Source organism: Dendropsophus ebraccatus, chromosome 4 (assembly GCF_027789765.1).
Source record: "Dendropsophus ebraccatus isolate aDenEbr1 chromosome 4, aDenEbr1.pat, whole genome shotgun sequence".
Lineage (NCBI taxonomy): Eukaryota > Metazoa > Chordata > Amphibia > Anura > Hylidae > Dendropsophus > Dendropsophus ebraccatus.
The window spans coordinates 156,901,041-156,917,038 of record NC_091457.1 but is presented as its reverse complement, the minus strand read 5'-3'; the positions used below and the strand labels follow the sequence as shown (position 1 = coordinate 156,917,038).

The 15,998-nt window shown below is 43.2% G+C and overlaps 1 protein-coding gene across 7 annotated transcripts in view; it reads right to left on the bottom strand.

The window, feature by feature from the left end:
* The window catches only part of NTNG1 (netrin G1), a 227,294-nt gene that overhangs the window by 91,319 nt on the left and 119,977 nt on the right, over positions 1-15,998 (bottom strand). The gene's annotated exons all lie outside the window — the stretch shown is intronic.

Below are 15,998 nucleotides of genomic sequence, written 5' to 3'. Positions count from 1 at the left end.
ATGAGTGTGTAAGCCATTAGAATTAAAGTGCACTTAACATAAAAAAAAAAACTAAAAAAATCCTCAATTATCCTTATGTACTAAGATTGAATAATTGTCTTCATCTAGCCGATGGAGGCAACATGTAGAGCCATGGGCTGCATTCAACTTCTGCAGCCGCGGGAAGTCAAATGGCAAGTGTTCGGGTACGGCAAGTCCACTCATCACTACTCTTAAAGGAGAATTCCAGACATTTTTTAAATCTGGTAGCTGGCAGGGAGGAATATGATCAAGAGTACAAACTTACCTCTCCTCGTACCAACGGTGAACCGTGGGAACGACCTCGGGACCCCTACCGGAAAGGTATTTTCCCCCAAGCTGTTATGACGTTGTGGGGAAAATGCCTGTTCTGGATGATGGACTGACCGCTCCGTCAATCAGTGACTGAAGCTGCGTCCCGCCTAAGTCACTAACTGGCTGAGCGTCCAGTCCATCAGCCGGGTCATGATGTGTCAGTGCTGTTGATCCCGGAGCCCGGTGTGGGGTCTTGAGGCCAATCCTGCCACTCACCATGGGCACGGAGAGAGGTTAGTTTGTACTCCTGATCATATTCTCTTCTGCCTCTGCTGGATGCCAGATTTTAAAAATGGACTTCTCCTTTAAACTGTCGTGAACTTATTCTCACTTCCTCCTGAGGAGAGGCTGGGATAGCATGGATGGGGTTATCCAGTGTCAAAAAGACAAGTCCACTTTTTTCCAGAAATATCACCACTATTGTCCTCAGTTTGGGTGTGGGTGTTGTTGGAGCCAACGTGGACTCCACCCTGCATAAATCTTATACACCTCGATGGACTCAAATGGAACTGAGTGCTATAGAGACTGGAAAAGAAAGATATGATAGCTAAACCCTCAATAGGCTTCTATTCTATGGGCCCATTTAGACGCATACAGCATAAACAACATCTGACAGAGTACGACGAAATCATGTTATTGGTATTGTATTTTATTTCCCTATTGCTCTTTATTATGGGAGCTGTAAGTGGAAATGTAAGGAAGGACACCTCTGTATATATTAAATGTTGTACTTTATTATGCATTAGCCCGGCTGACCTCCACCATTATTCACCTGGTCAGAGTGGCGCACTCCTCACTCCTGACCTTTCCACTTAAACCGCTATTGTAATTACTAATTCATAAATCCTTTCTTCCTCCGCCTTTCCCACCGGTAAATGAAATTCTTTCACACATGGAGTATAATGCATTAAATGAATTGTTTGGACAAAAAAAAAATTCAGGGTGGAAGAGGTCAAATAAAAAATGCTTGTTAAACAACATATGGAGAATAAGAACAGACGCCACTAATACCATCCATTATTCAAAACAGGAGCACTGACACCGGGTGGAAGGGGTCATGTCGGAGTGCCTCCCTGTCTACAAACACGGAATAACAAACATTCATAGTTGAGATGTATTCAGAGGAAAAGAATAGTGCTGTTTTTTAAGGTGAATGACGGTGGCAGAAACACAATGGTAAAAGATTCCGCCTAGAAACTCCCAACTACAATGCAGCTGTCCTAAAGCAAGTTTAGGGAGCCTAGAAAACTCCTGGAGATGTTTTTTTTATAGAGATGAAATCTTTTTCTTTCAGATCAACTGGTTTCAGAAAATTGTAATTTACTTCTATTTAAAAATCTCAAGTCCTCCTATACTTATTAACTGCTGTATGTCCTGCAGGAAGTGGCGTATTCTTTCCAGTCTGACACAATGCTCTCTGCTGCCACCTCTGTCCATGTCAGGAACTGTCCAGAGCAGCAGCAAATCCCCATAGAAAACCTGCCAGTTCCTGACATGGACATTGGTCATTGGATTCTGAGATTAAAGGAGAAGTCCAACCATTTTTTAAATCTGGCAGCCGGCAGGGGCAGGGGGGAATTTGATCAGAAATATGAACTTACCTCTACCCGCGCGTGCAGCAAGTGGCAGGACTGGCCTTGGGACCCCTGCTAATCTCCAGGATCTCCAGCGCTGACACATCACGACCCAGCTGATGGGTTCCCACTTGCCACTAGGCTAGTCAGTGACTGAGGTAGAATGCCGCTCCTGATTGGCTGAGTGGCCAGTCCATCAGCCGGGACAGGCATATTCTGCCGAGTCATGACGTCATCACAACAGGGGGAAAATGACTTCCGGCGGGGGTCCTGAGGCCGGCCGCCACTCACCACTGGCACTGGGACAGGTAAGTCTGTACTCCCGATCGAATTCCCCTCCTGCCGGCTGCCGGATTTTAAAAATGGACGGACTTCTCCTTTAAATACGGGAACACCTTCCATGAGTTACGGCAAAATACGGAATTTGTTCTTCTACTACCGGGAAAATCAGCTGTAACCAGCACGATACATATACAGTAAAACTAAACCCCACTCACTATCGAATGTAGAAAAAGTTAACGCTGCGTCGTTGCAGTAAAAGACAATGGTTAACCTATTTGACTAATGCAACGCGAAGCCGAGGCCGCCAAGGTGTAAGCAGCCACTGGAGAGGCGCCGATCCATATTTAATGACTTGCCATATGTTCTGAGTTTAAACACATTTTCACCTCCTTGTTATTCCGTGTTAAAGTTTCAGAGCTCAAGATTAAAAGGACAGGGGTGAGCGTCACGTGGCGGGTACAGGAGCCGCTGGGAAATCTAACACAGGCAATCCTCAGCAACTATTAAACATCGCCGGCCTCAGAGGCGGCCGCCCGGCTGACGTCAGCCTCTATATAACAGATGTCCTACAATATATATGTGTGTATCTCATGAAGTCATAATAGAAGTCGCAGTAGGTGCAATGCAGATACAGTGGTACCTTGGTTTAAGAGTAACTTGGTTTAAGAGCGTTTTGGTTTAAGAGCTTACAGTTTTTCAAAATTGTGACTTGGTTTAAGAGCATTGCTTTGGTTTAAGAGCTCCCAGGACTGGGCGCGAGTGGAGGAGGGGCATGGTCTGTATAGCGGGATCTACAGCCCTGTACTCTGTCCTAGGAAGTCTCCCTCACCTTCCAAATCATAGCAGATCCACTTGAGGCTGGGGCTTACAACAGAGGACGGGACTGTGGAAGGTAATCTCTCCATAGCTGTAACCCCTCTCTCCCCGGACAGAGAGTGCTGCATGTATGTGCCCACATCTGTCCTGCTCATTACTTCATGCTCCCCGCAGTCTCTGTCCGCCCTTGTGTTTCCCATCCTCTCCATTACTGTACAGTAACTTATAATATCACATATTCTGCTGTTTCTGAATGTTTGTTTCATCTGTTTTACATGTTATTCAGAATAATAAATCATTATATTTGGGGTGTGGAACCAATTGTCTGCATTTCTATGATTTCTTATGGGAAAATTTGCTTTGGTTTAAGAGTGGATTTGGATTACAAGCACGGCCCCGGAACGAATTATGCTCGTAATCCAAGGCACCACTGTATTTCCTTTCTTAAAGGGATTATCCAGGATTATAAAAACATGGCCGCTTTCCTCCAGAAACAGCATCACTCAGTTTGGGTGTGATTTTCAGCAATATTCCCTTAAAGGGGCACTCCAGCAAAAATATTTTTCTTCCAAATCAACTGGTGTCAGAAAGTAATACAGATTTGTAATTTACTTCTATTTTTAAATCTTAAGTCTTCCCATATTTATCAGCTGCTGTATGTCCTGCTGGAAGTGGTGTATTCTTTCCAGTCTGACACAGTGCTCTCTGCTGCCACCTCTGTCCATGCCAGGAACTGTCCAGAGCAGCAGCAAATCCCCATAGAAAACCTCCCCTGTTCTGAACATAGAAATTGAATCACCCTGCCTCGAAAGCAGAACAAAAATTTCAAAAGTTAAGCATCGTTTTAGCATTTGTGACCCAAAGTTTGAGGCTATGTTCACACATCATACTTTTTTCTCTTTACCATTAAAACAGCGGTCGTGTTTTTCACACTGCAGTGATATACACTGAAGTCAATGCAACAACGGCCGCTGTTTTCCATTAATGTGTTGAGTAATGGCCGTTGTTGCATTGACTTCAGTGAATATCATTGCAGTATTAAAAGGACGGCTGTTGCTTTAATGGAAAACAGCGGCTGTTCTTTACAAAAAAAAGTATGATGTGTGAACATAGCCTCAAACTTTGGGTTACAAAGTTTTCTGCCACCTCTGTCCATGTCAGGAACTGTCCAGAGCAGTAACAAATCCCCATGGAAAACCTCTCCTGCTCTGAACAGTTCCTGACATGGACAGAGGTGGCAGCAGAGATCACTGTGTCAGACTGGAAAGAATACACCACTTCCTGCAGGACATACAGCAGCTGATATGTATTGGAAGACTGGAAATTTTTAAATAGATGTAAATAACAAATCTATATAACTTTCTGAAACCTTAAGGTATTTAAATTTTGCATATTATAGACTATGAGGCTAACAATGTATCTATTCACTTTTGACTGTGTCCTCGAGATATTGCAAACTACATACATTACAAATTTCTACAACTTTATGAAAAGAAAATCTAGTCAGCTATTTTTTTTTTTTGCGACATCTGACACATATCACAGTGGATTTCTTCCCTGTCATTTCCAAAGGTGAAAATCCACCAGTGTACAGTGTGTCTTTTATTGTGGATTTGCCCTGGATTTCTCCCCAGCAAATCCATAGTGTGAACATCGCCTTAGGGTTAAGCTCTCAGATCTGATGGAGGAGTTCAGATGAATTGGCGTCTGTCTCCAAAGGCAACCAGCAGAATTCTGAACGCAGCGGACTGTATTGTTTAATCATGTTAAGGTTGTGCGAGTCCATGTCCAGCGCTGCAACATAAATACCAACAAGTATTGAGTTTGAAAATAAAACTAGAATCGTATTGGGGAGAGTATTACTCACATTTCTACAGCTAAACAACTTATGCAAAACTTTTCTTCCACCTTTATTACATGTATTTAAAGGGGTATTCAACTCAAACATAACTTTTCATATGTTGCTGCCCATGGTGAGACTAACAATTCCTTCCATACTTTTTATCATCTATTCAGTCTCCTTCTCCCAAATCTGAGCTGCTGCTTTCTGCTGAAGACACAAAAATCTGTGTGTGAGCTTTTCTCTCTGTCTCCCCCTCCCTTTTGAGACAGCTGATGTAAACAAGTACCTGGCTGGATTTATTTGCAACATTGTAGCTTCTTTGTAATGCTGGGAGGGTTATTCACAGTGAGTTTATCAGCAATTTGATCTTAGAATAAGGCCCCGTTCCCACTGAGGAAAGGTAGCGGAATTCCGCGACGGAATTGTCCGCCGCGGAATGCAGTTAGCCTCCCGCTCATAATGGGAGTCTATGGGAGGCGCGCGCTCCTGCTCTGTCCGCGCTGAAGAATGAACATGTTCATTCTTCAGCGCGGACAGGGCAGGAGCGCGCGCCTCCCATAGACTCCCATTATGAGCGGGAGGCTAACGGCATTCCGCGGCGGACAATTCCGTCGCGGAATTCCGCTACCTTTCCTCAGTGGGAACGGGGCCTAACCCTCTCAGCATTACAAAAAAGCTACAACGTTGCAGATACAGCCTTCCAGGGACTTGTTTACATCAGCTGTCTCAGAAGAGAGGGGAAGAAGGGGAAGAAAGATAAAATGTCACACACAGATTTTTGTGTCTTCAACAGAAAGTAGCAGCTGAGAACTGGGGGAAGGAGACTGAATAGATAATAACAAGTATGGAAGGAATTGTTAGTCTCACCATGGGCCGCAACATATCAAAAGTTATGTTTAAGCGGAATACCCCTGAGCTGCCCCGCCAAAGCAATTGATTGGCTGAGCGCAGGGAGACGCCGAGAGCCCCCGAAGGAAGCGGGACATGTATCCACTGGGCCGCGGGGGGATAAGGGGGCTGCCTTTTACATATCGCAGTGGGATGACAATTGCGCTGCGAGTATGTATCCTATTGAAAGTGACAGGGAAGGATCTACAGCCTGATCCGTAACGTCTGAACCCACCCTAAAAAAAAATGAAATCTGTCAGCTGAAATTTACTTTCCAAACTGCTGACACTGTTATACAGCTGTGATGGTAAGGAGACATGTAATGTATTTCTTATATCTGTCTGTAAAAAAAATGCTTCTATTCTCCTGTGTAAAGTGACAAAGAGGCGGTCCCAGGCTCCTCATCTACTGCAAGCTGGATGCCTGCCCTTCATGATCCTGCTTAGTACTCAGGAAAGCAGGGAAAGGGATGGGATTGGGAGCGAGGAGACATGGGAGCTTGGGAACTCCTCTTGAACACTGAAGAAAAAAGTATTTTTCTACATTCTGGAAGCACAGATGGAAAAATGAAAGGTACAATGTGTCTCCTTGGCCAAACAGCATCTAACAGTGTCAGCCGTTTGTAGTGTAACCTTCAGCCGAGAGATTTACTTACCTTTAGGCCGTTGTTCAAAATAATCGCTTCCCGAGTAGGAAAAGGAACAAACTTGGCAGAAAACAGGGTTAGAGTCAGGAATTATGGTTTTATATCAGGTAGGCAGAGAAGCTGTTCGCCAAACTGTCCATCATAAAAATTCAATAACCCCGCCTTTAAAACAGAACAAAAATGTTAAAGTAAAGCAACGTTTTAGCAATTGTGACCCAAAGTCACAAGTGGTGTATTCTTTCCAGTCTGACACAGTGCTCTCTGCTGCCACCTCTGTCCATGTCAGGAACTGTCCAGAGCAGCAGCAAATCCCCATAGAAAACCTCTCCTGCTCTGAACATAGACATTGAATCACCCCGCCTCGAAAGCAGAACAAAAATTTCCAAATTTAAGCATCGTTTTAGCACCTGTAACCCAAAGTTTGAGGCTATGTTCACAAATCATACTTTTTTTGTTGTTGTAAAGAACGGCCGCTGTTTTCCACAACGTTTGTTCTATTCATACTGCAGTGATATTCACTGAAGTCAATGCAACAACTTCCATTAATGCATTGAGTAATGGCCGTTGTTGGATTGACTTCAGTGAAAGGAGACTGAATAGTATTAGGCTATGTTCACATGACGTATCTTTTCGTAAAAGTACGGCCGTTAATGCAATCGGCAACAACGGACGGACTTTTTACGAATAGATGCGTTGCGCGGCCTTCTATGGGATCCCGGCGGAGCGTATACACATAGTATAGGCTCTGGCCGGGATCCCTCGCAGCGCCGCAAATAACTGACATGTCCTCAAACTTTGGATCACAATTGCTAAAACGTTGCTTAACTTTTGAAATTTTTGTTGTGTTTTCGAGGCGGGGTGATTCAATTTCTATGATGGACAGTTTGGCGAACAGCTTCTCTGCCTACCTGGTATAAAACCGTAATTCCTGACTCTAACCCTGTTTTCTGCCAAGTTTGTTCCTTTTCCTACTCGGGAAGCGATTCACGTACAATCGAGTCCATTACCATTTACTACACATGGGCGCCTCTCGTACACCACACTCCATCTCTCCATTTGTTTTCTGTCAAGCACAATACATTTTGGCAAAAACTCTCCACTAAATGAACGACCTTTACTTTTCCTTCATTGTCAAAAATTCTATTTATCTATTTCGGCCGATCTGTCTAAATGACTCATATACCCATATAGATATACTCCCATATACTTCATAGGTTCCTAACCAGCCTGGACATGTAATGATGGATATGTATATATACCTAACTTGTTATACACCTGACCATAAGGAGCCTATGAGAGTGCAGTGATTGTCCTCAGTATTACCTATTTGTGTGATTTAACTCCTTAAAGGGGTACTCCAGCAAAAAAGGATTTAATTCAGAACAACTCCTGTCAGAAAGTACCAGAGATTTGTAATTTACTTCTATTAAAAAAAATTCCAGTCATATAGTAATTATCAGCTGCTGTATGTCCTGCAGGAAGTGGTGTTTTCTTTCCAGTCTGACACAGTGCTCTCTGCTGCCACCTCTGTCCATGTCAGGAACTGTCCAGAGCAGGAAAGGTTTTTTATGGGGATTTGCTCCTGCTCTGGACAGTTCCTGACATGGACAGAGGTGGCAGCAGAGAGCACCGTGTCAGACAGGGAGGAATACACCACTTCCTGCAGAACATACAGCAGGTGATAAGTATGGGAAAACTGGAAATTGCTGGAGTACCCCTTTAATGTGCATTCTATAGCAGGAAGCTGAGTTTACTTCATATATAGTATAGCAGGTAGTGGCTGTGTATTACAGTTGACCTCCATCAGTAGTGGCGGGGATCGGAGATGACACCAGTCCTGTTCATTTAACCCTCTAGTTGCCAGGGTTTGGCATCTAAACAGTTAGAGGTCAGATGGGGGTCTTCGCTATCCTCTAATGGCCATTCCTGCTCTGACATGATCAAGAGTCTGAAATGGTTACGACAGTAGTCGGGGGTCCAGTGAGGACTCCTAGGCCCACCATCTTAGTAATTCTAGAACACTATGGGGGAGATTTATTAAACTAGTGTAAAGTAGAACTGGCTCAGTTGCCCCTAGCAACCAATCAGATTCCACCTTTCATTTTACAAGGACTCTGTGAGGAATGAAAAGTGAAATCTGATTGGTTGCTGGGGGCAACTGAGCCAGCTCTACTTTACACCCCTTTATAAAAATCACCCCCTTTGTTTTTAGCAGGATGTTCTAAGACAGTAATCTGGTTGCTAATAGCATAGTTGCCTACAGTCCCGGTTTTGCCTGGACTGTCCCAATTCTGAGTAAACATTCCTGGCAAAACCATGTTCCGGGTATGTCCTGGGAAGCCCCGAGCCAGCCGTGGTAAGCCCCGCCCCTTCCAGCGCCAGTGATGTCACTCATGCAGAGCAAGGAGAGAAGTCCCTGGAGGACTAGAGGAACCATACTGGTGCGGTAGGTATAGCTTTTTTTTTTTTTTAATACAGATGAAGGGACAAGAGGATGCTGAAGGGGGTATTGGTATGATGATGAAGAGACAGGAGGAGGATGAAGGGGGGTAGTACTATGATGATTGAGGGGCAAGGAGGATAATGATGGGTTAGTAGTATGATGAAGGAGGGGCAGGAGGATGATGAAGGGGTAGTAATATGATGACAGAGGGAAAGGAGGATGATGAAGGGGTAGTAATATGATGACGGAGGGGCAGGAGGATGAAGGGGATAGTAGTATGATGATGGAGGGGCAAGGAGGATGACGAAGGGGTAGTAGTATGATGATATAGAGGCAGGAGGATGATGAAGGGATAGTAATATGATGACGGAGGGGCAGGAGGATGAAAGGGGTAGTAGTATGATGATAGAGGGGCAAGGAGGATGACGAAGGACACAGTGTGACAGGTGCAATAGGTGGAAAGCGACTAATAAGTAGGGCTCCCCCTTTGGGGCATTTAATTTTATTCCCAGTAAGTAAAAATAACAATTTATTCCATACATTTTATTACCTTTTTGGTCTCTTTCCCCAAGTTTGGCTCCTGTAGATAGCATCCTGGAAGGCTGTTTCTGCACTCTGTGATGCCGGGAGGGTTAATGACAGTAAGGTGACAAGTAACTGAACCTTAGATTAACTCTCCCACATTACAGAGTGCAGGTTCAGTCTCAGGAGGGGGAGACGGAAAGAACAGCTTACACACAGTTTTCTGTGTCTTCAGCAGAAAGCTGCATCTCAGACCTGGGGGAAGGAGACTGAAAAGGTAATAAGTCTGGAATGAATTTTTAATCTCCAGGAGGGGGGATGATTTCACATGTATTTTACATGAGCGGAATACCCCTTTAAGGATCTGTTTTATGGATTCACTTGGTTACATTAAGACAACAGAGTAAAATAAATGGATAATACTATAGAAGAAAAACCAAAATAACCGGCACTCTCTCTAGGTACGAGGTGGCGTTTCCTAGATACTTGTTACGTGCACACCGCCTTATAAATACAAGGTGGATTGAGGCGGCTAAGCCGGGCACCATGCTGTGCAGACTCAACTATCCCAATTACTATGGAGGCTGAAAGTGATATGTGTGATGTATGGCCGTAAGAAAGCAATCCTGGAAACCAGGGCGAGACCAGCAGAGAGCAGGGAAACGTGATCAATGGCAATGGAATAAAACCCCCATTTATTAATGATTCTAATTTAGAAGACTGACGTAGGGATATATATTAAGTTCAGGGCGCGTAAGCAAATCACTGGGTAATACAAGGGTACTTTATAAGCCTAAAAATATCTAATTGTATATAATAATAAATATACTGTAATGATGGTAACGTGTACGCAGTGTGGCAAACCAACGTGTCACCAATGTAGTGGGCACAGTTATATTGCGGTGCTATTTTGGTACCAATATTATTACATAGAACTAAAAAGTTATCATTAAAGGAGAAATCCGGGCAGGTCGTTTTTTTTTTTTTCTCTTACCTCCCTGGCTCCAGCGCTGTTGCGACGTACTGTAACTCCTGTCCCCGGCTGCTTCCTGGTCTGAGCTGGGACCCGGGTTGTGATGTTTCAGGCCCGCTCAGCCAGTCAGCGGCCAAGGCGGGACTCCATCACATCCAAAAGCTACAACCCTCACCCCCCCTTTTTTTTTATTACATCCCAATGACTTTTAGCTGAACAGAAAGTCATATAGCTTATTCTTTACAATTTAGAGACCAAATCGAATCTTACATCGATTTAGAGAAAATCTACCAAAAATAAATTTTGGGACATTCCCTCTTCTTCTCAAATTTTCCCTTTGATTTTCATGATAAAATAATTCTTGTAACAGCATATAGTCGTGTCCATTATCCTGTAGCTGCGGGTGACACTGCGCTTCGGTCATCTGTTTGCTCTTCGGCTCTTTCTCAGTGTACTTGTCTTCTGACAGCTCATCACCTGTGCTGGGCAGGCTTCCTGGGGGATTGGGCTCCCTCTAGTGTAAGGCGCATGCATGTTCACCTATATTTATAGGCTCAGCACATAAGTTCAAGAAAATTCTAGCCTGATCACCTGAGGTTTTTTATTGCCATCACCTCCAGACCTCTGTGCTCAGTTGTTGGTGTTGTTCCTGTCAGTAACCACATCTGTGCTTCCTGTTTTTCTGCCATTTCTTTCGCTTCCTAGCAACAACCTGCCCATTTGGATCTTGTTCCATCCCTAGTCCTCTGCTCAGCTTTGGTCTGGTCGATGTCATCTCATAGGGCATTAAAATTTGTTGGCAGTTGTGGTACATCTAGTCCTGGGCTCCAGTACTTTGCAGCGAAGCCTGTCCTGGCCAACGTGCCATCTGGGGCTCTTTAGCCTCATTCCTTGGAGAAGGTACATTGGCATTCCTCGGTGATCCAAGGGATCCACCTCCTTGTGCCTGGCCCACCCGTTATAATACAATTTATAGTAAGAATAAAAAGTGACTATATGAGTACTGCTTATAAACCATAGACCATGCCTTTGTAGCGTTTTTAGCCTTTCAGTTTGAGCAGCAGACCGGGCTATGTAGTAAATCACCGTCTCTGCCTCTGAATAAAATAGATTAAACACTGACTATTAAGATTCAACAGAACTCAGCATAATATTTCCATCGCCCCAGTGCCAGGCTCCTATCATCTGCATCTCTGCTCTTCAGCACTGACAAGAAGTAGGTCACGGAAAGCGAGAAATCGGGAAAATAAATAAAGGAAGAAATAAAATAAATAAATAAACAAACACCTGACAAAGAATTCGCCAGCGCCGGGATCTTCCCATTGGATCTGAAAGTTTGTCAGAGAATCTATTTCCAGCAATTTTCCATACCGCCTACGGGAGTGTAAATACTGATAATGACGCGTAATAAAGAAATATAGGTGGCGGGGAGCGAGTTGTACAATTAGCAATCTACACTTAATCTGGAAACATCTTTTGATGGTGATTTTCGGAGCGTGTGCTTGTGTGTACGTGCCGGACAGATGGTCTCCAGAGGTGGCAAAGGTGGAGCTGCTGCAGGTATTAGGCCAGCTGCTCCGCACCTTGATTGCCCATTGTACTTGGCTTCTGTCATTTAACCTATGATCCCTGGGATTGATTGGGCCCTGATGAAAATCCAGGACTCCGCAGAGAGCTAATTACCTTGTTACCTCTATCCGTGCGTTTAGCTTTCATGCGCTCACCTCCCAACTCACAAAAACATCCCGGCCGCCTCCTGCTCAGTTCACATTTTGTGCCTTCATCATTTTTTTCCTCCTTCCCGTCTCGCCTGCCAGTCTTCATCCTGCATTTATTCTCCGTGCTCGGATTTCGTTATCCGTGTCAGTCCTTTGTATTCCCCTTTTTTAGAGCTGAGATCTTGCTCCCTGTCTCGCACCTTCCATTGTTTTCTCGTTTCTTACATTCAGACTATGGCTATAGACTTTATGCCGGGTGCAGCTATCGGTGGATCTTTAGGTTCTATCATTAGGGAACAAAGACTTAAAATTCTTTGCAAGAACATTTAAAATGTTAAGCCAAGTATAGAGAGTCATAGAGTGATAGGGAGAGGTATTTATGTGATGGTGTCATTATCAGCTGGAAAATAAGAAATACAGATAGAAGGCACAGCCTCAGAGATCCCTCTAGCATTTGGATCTATCTATCTATCTATCTATCTATCTATCTATCTATCTATCTATCTATCTATCTATCTATCTATCTATCTATCTATCTATTTATCTTCTATCTATCTATTATCTATTTATCATCTATCTATCTCCTATCTATCTATCTATCTATCTATCCATCTATCTATCTCCTATCTATCCATCCATCCATCTGATTTTGAGAGAGGATAAAAATTTGGCAGGAAGAGGGGAAAGCAAAGATGCTTCATAACAGGAGAAGGGAGCATTTTTATCTCATAAGATATATTATAGAGTCTAATATTTGCATGTACTATTGAGCTACTTAACATTTGTTAAAATGACAGTGCCTGTCATTGTGCCTGTGCAAGATCAAGATATGGTGGCATGAGTCAAGCTGTGAAGCATACAGTACTGTATGCATTGCCACTCAATCACTACTTTCACCGGGCGAAGTGTACATGACTTTGCGTTTAGGAACCCATCATGTATATGAACATATTTTCCTATGATTAGATGCATCTTGTTTGGAAAATTATTGTATTTTTTTTGCACAGAAAATTTCTAACAGGGCTTAGACCCGCCTCCTTCTTGATGATGTCATTGTCACAAACTGGCTGCCACAAAAAAGCCTGGGGTCAACAGTCATTAAGTAAGAATGAGTTTATTTCACTTCTTGGTGGGGGGTTGACGGGGGAAAATATAGAGAAGGGGGCAGATAGGCGATTGAAGCATATTACACAGTTATATAACTTTGTAATGTGTTTCAATTACTGGGAAAAAGACTTTTGCTGGAGTACCCCTTTAAGCTCACTTAATGTATTTCCTAACAAGACGGGAGGCGGCAGTCGTATATATCTCATAATGGTGACATCATGCAGCTATTGGTAATCGTGTTGGGTTGCAGTCATACCCACATGTGATGATTGGCATGTACACTGCCCCCTACACCGCCCCCTTCTGTCCAGGAAGGTACATACAGGAAACATAAGAAGTGGTCATGGGGCTTGACTTGTCTTCTACGACTAATAAAGTTGTTCGGGCAAAATATTATGGCTTTGTACGCCTCCATCCCCTCTACGTACATCAACACACTAATACACAATGATATTTTTTCCCGATTTGAGATAATAAGACATTTTGTACTTTTTTTTATACTTATAAATTTTAGGAAAAACCATAAGATGAGACGCTGTTATCTGATGCAGTCTGATAAATCTAGGCCTCCGACTTGGTGTAATATTAGCGGATTTTATCTAATCCTTTTCTTTCTTTTCCTTAACTATCATTTGTCCCCCTGCAATTTCCTTTGCCTTCACTTCTCTTATTTAGATGTAGGGAACATGTGCCGGGTGCGGGCGAGGATACACAGAATCAGGGATTTGAGTCCTAAGGAAAAGAAAAAAAAAATAATGGTGAGAAATGAAGGAGGAGGCTTTAGTGAGCACTTGAGGTGTCTATTTGTGTGAAGTGGCTGCACATTCATCACAATCAACTTGGCTTTGTCTTAAAGTGGTCATTGACATTTTGATGTCTGAATCCGCAGATTTCGGCAGGATCAGATGACTATCCTACGTGTATGAGATGTCAGGTCTAGCTTTGCTCTACATATAGATGGGTTCCTATTTAGCTTTCCTCATGGTTTCACATATCATAAGAGTAAAAAAACATGATTATTGTGATACTTTTTCAGGAGTTGTTTATGCTCTATGGAGGAGATTTATCCAATATGGTGTAAAGTGAGACTGGCTCCGTTGCCCCTAGCAACCAATCAGATTCCACCTTTCATTCCTCACAGACTCTGGAAAATGAAAGGTGGAATCTGATTGGTTGCTAGGGGCAACTGAGCCAGTTTCACTTTACAACATGTTTCATAAATCTCTCCCATATATCTTTGTGACCATCCAGTGACCTCCTCCTACTGCGCCTCACTTATCATGATTTACGCCTGCTCGCAGGCGTATATCATGATCAGAATCGGTGTAGATTTCGTACGCCGGGCGCAGATTCGGGCACCCGGACAGCCGGATTCACTAAGAGGTGTATGCCTCTTAGTGAATCCTGTCCGGGAAAAGGGGGCGGGCCTAACATAAGACCGGCGTACTTGTACGCTGGTCTTCGTAAATGCCCCCCATAGTCTTTATAGACAAAGGAGAGAAAATTACCGTAAATTTGGGTTTGCTTGAACTGATCACTTAGCAGCCTGGAAAGAGTTGCATCTATCATCTCCAGGCTTTGGGTCAAATGCAGAGCCATCTGGCTCATGCAAACTAACACTATGTCCACACAACTTATATTTTCGTAAAAGTACGGCCGTTGTTGAAATCGGCAACAACAGCCGTACTTTTTACGGAAATATGCGTTGCCTTGTCTATACGCTCCGTCCGGGATCTCTCACGGTGCCGCTATTCTGCGTCCGCTGTCAGTTCACACAATGGAGCGAGCGTAGTGTGCTGTGGGGAGTTCTGATGCGGGCGCGCACGGATGCATGATGCCGGCATGATCTTTTCAGAGACCGGCCATTCCGTGACCCGGCCGGGTCACGGAACGGCTGGTCTCTTACATAGTATGAACATGGCCTAAAACTTAATGTAAGTTCGTTCATCTCCAGTCCTTAGGTAAAAGAATGAAATGGACAAAGAATTATGATGTATGGGATCATCTGTATTATTTTTCAAATGAGAATGGACCCAGTTCCCATCATATTTTCAGAAACCTTCTGTTTCTTCTCAAGATTTTTCACTATGCAAAACCTACGATAGGATTGGTTTGGCGTGCAGGAAAACACAGCATAAAAGAGGATTAGTGCTAATTTATTGTAGAGTGGAAAATCCCTTTAACTGTGTTGACATAATGTAGTTCTCTCATGTAGGCGTAAAGCTTTAAAGAAGATTATAAATGTAAATGTAATTGTTTATGAAGGCAAACAGTAAATGAAAACAGTAGAAATTAGAAATAATTCAATAAAACAAATTTAGAATTTAAGAAAAAAAGTTCAATGTAATAATATTTACTTTAGAATTTCTAAGAATTTTCATCATTATTTGATGAGAAACTTAAAATGACTGTGAAATGTTTGAAGGTGAAAAGAAAACACTTTACATATAAAATGTACAGTTCCCGACCTCGAGCTTGGTTGAAAATTTGTTCCATTAACCCAATGGAAATAGATCTATTTTCTTGAGACATGTGCTACCAGCGAGGGCCACGCAGGCAATATCATGGTTATCTTGAAAGCAAATTTGTTTTTATGAGATAAGAGCGATCATCCCTTTAAATGAGAGGCACAACAAGGCATCTCTGGAGTCTTTGGGTGGGTAATACAAGCCTGCCGAGCTTCTCAAGGTCGCGAGTTCATCTTCACGGTGATTAGTGGCAGTCAGACATCGATTGCTGACTGTAAATAAATTATAGTAACTTCTTGCTGCATCCTTAAGAAATGAAGCCAAGAAATGTCTGACTTCTTGGAAAGATGATTGAAAAAACAGAGGCGATACTGAGACAGAGAGG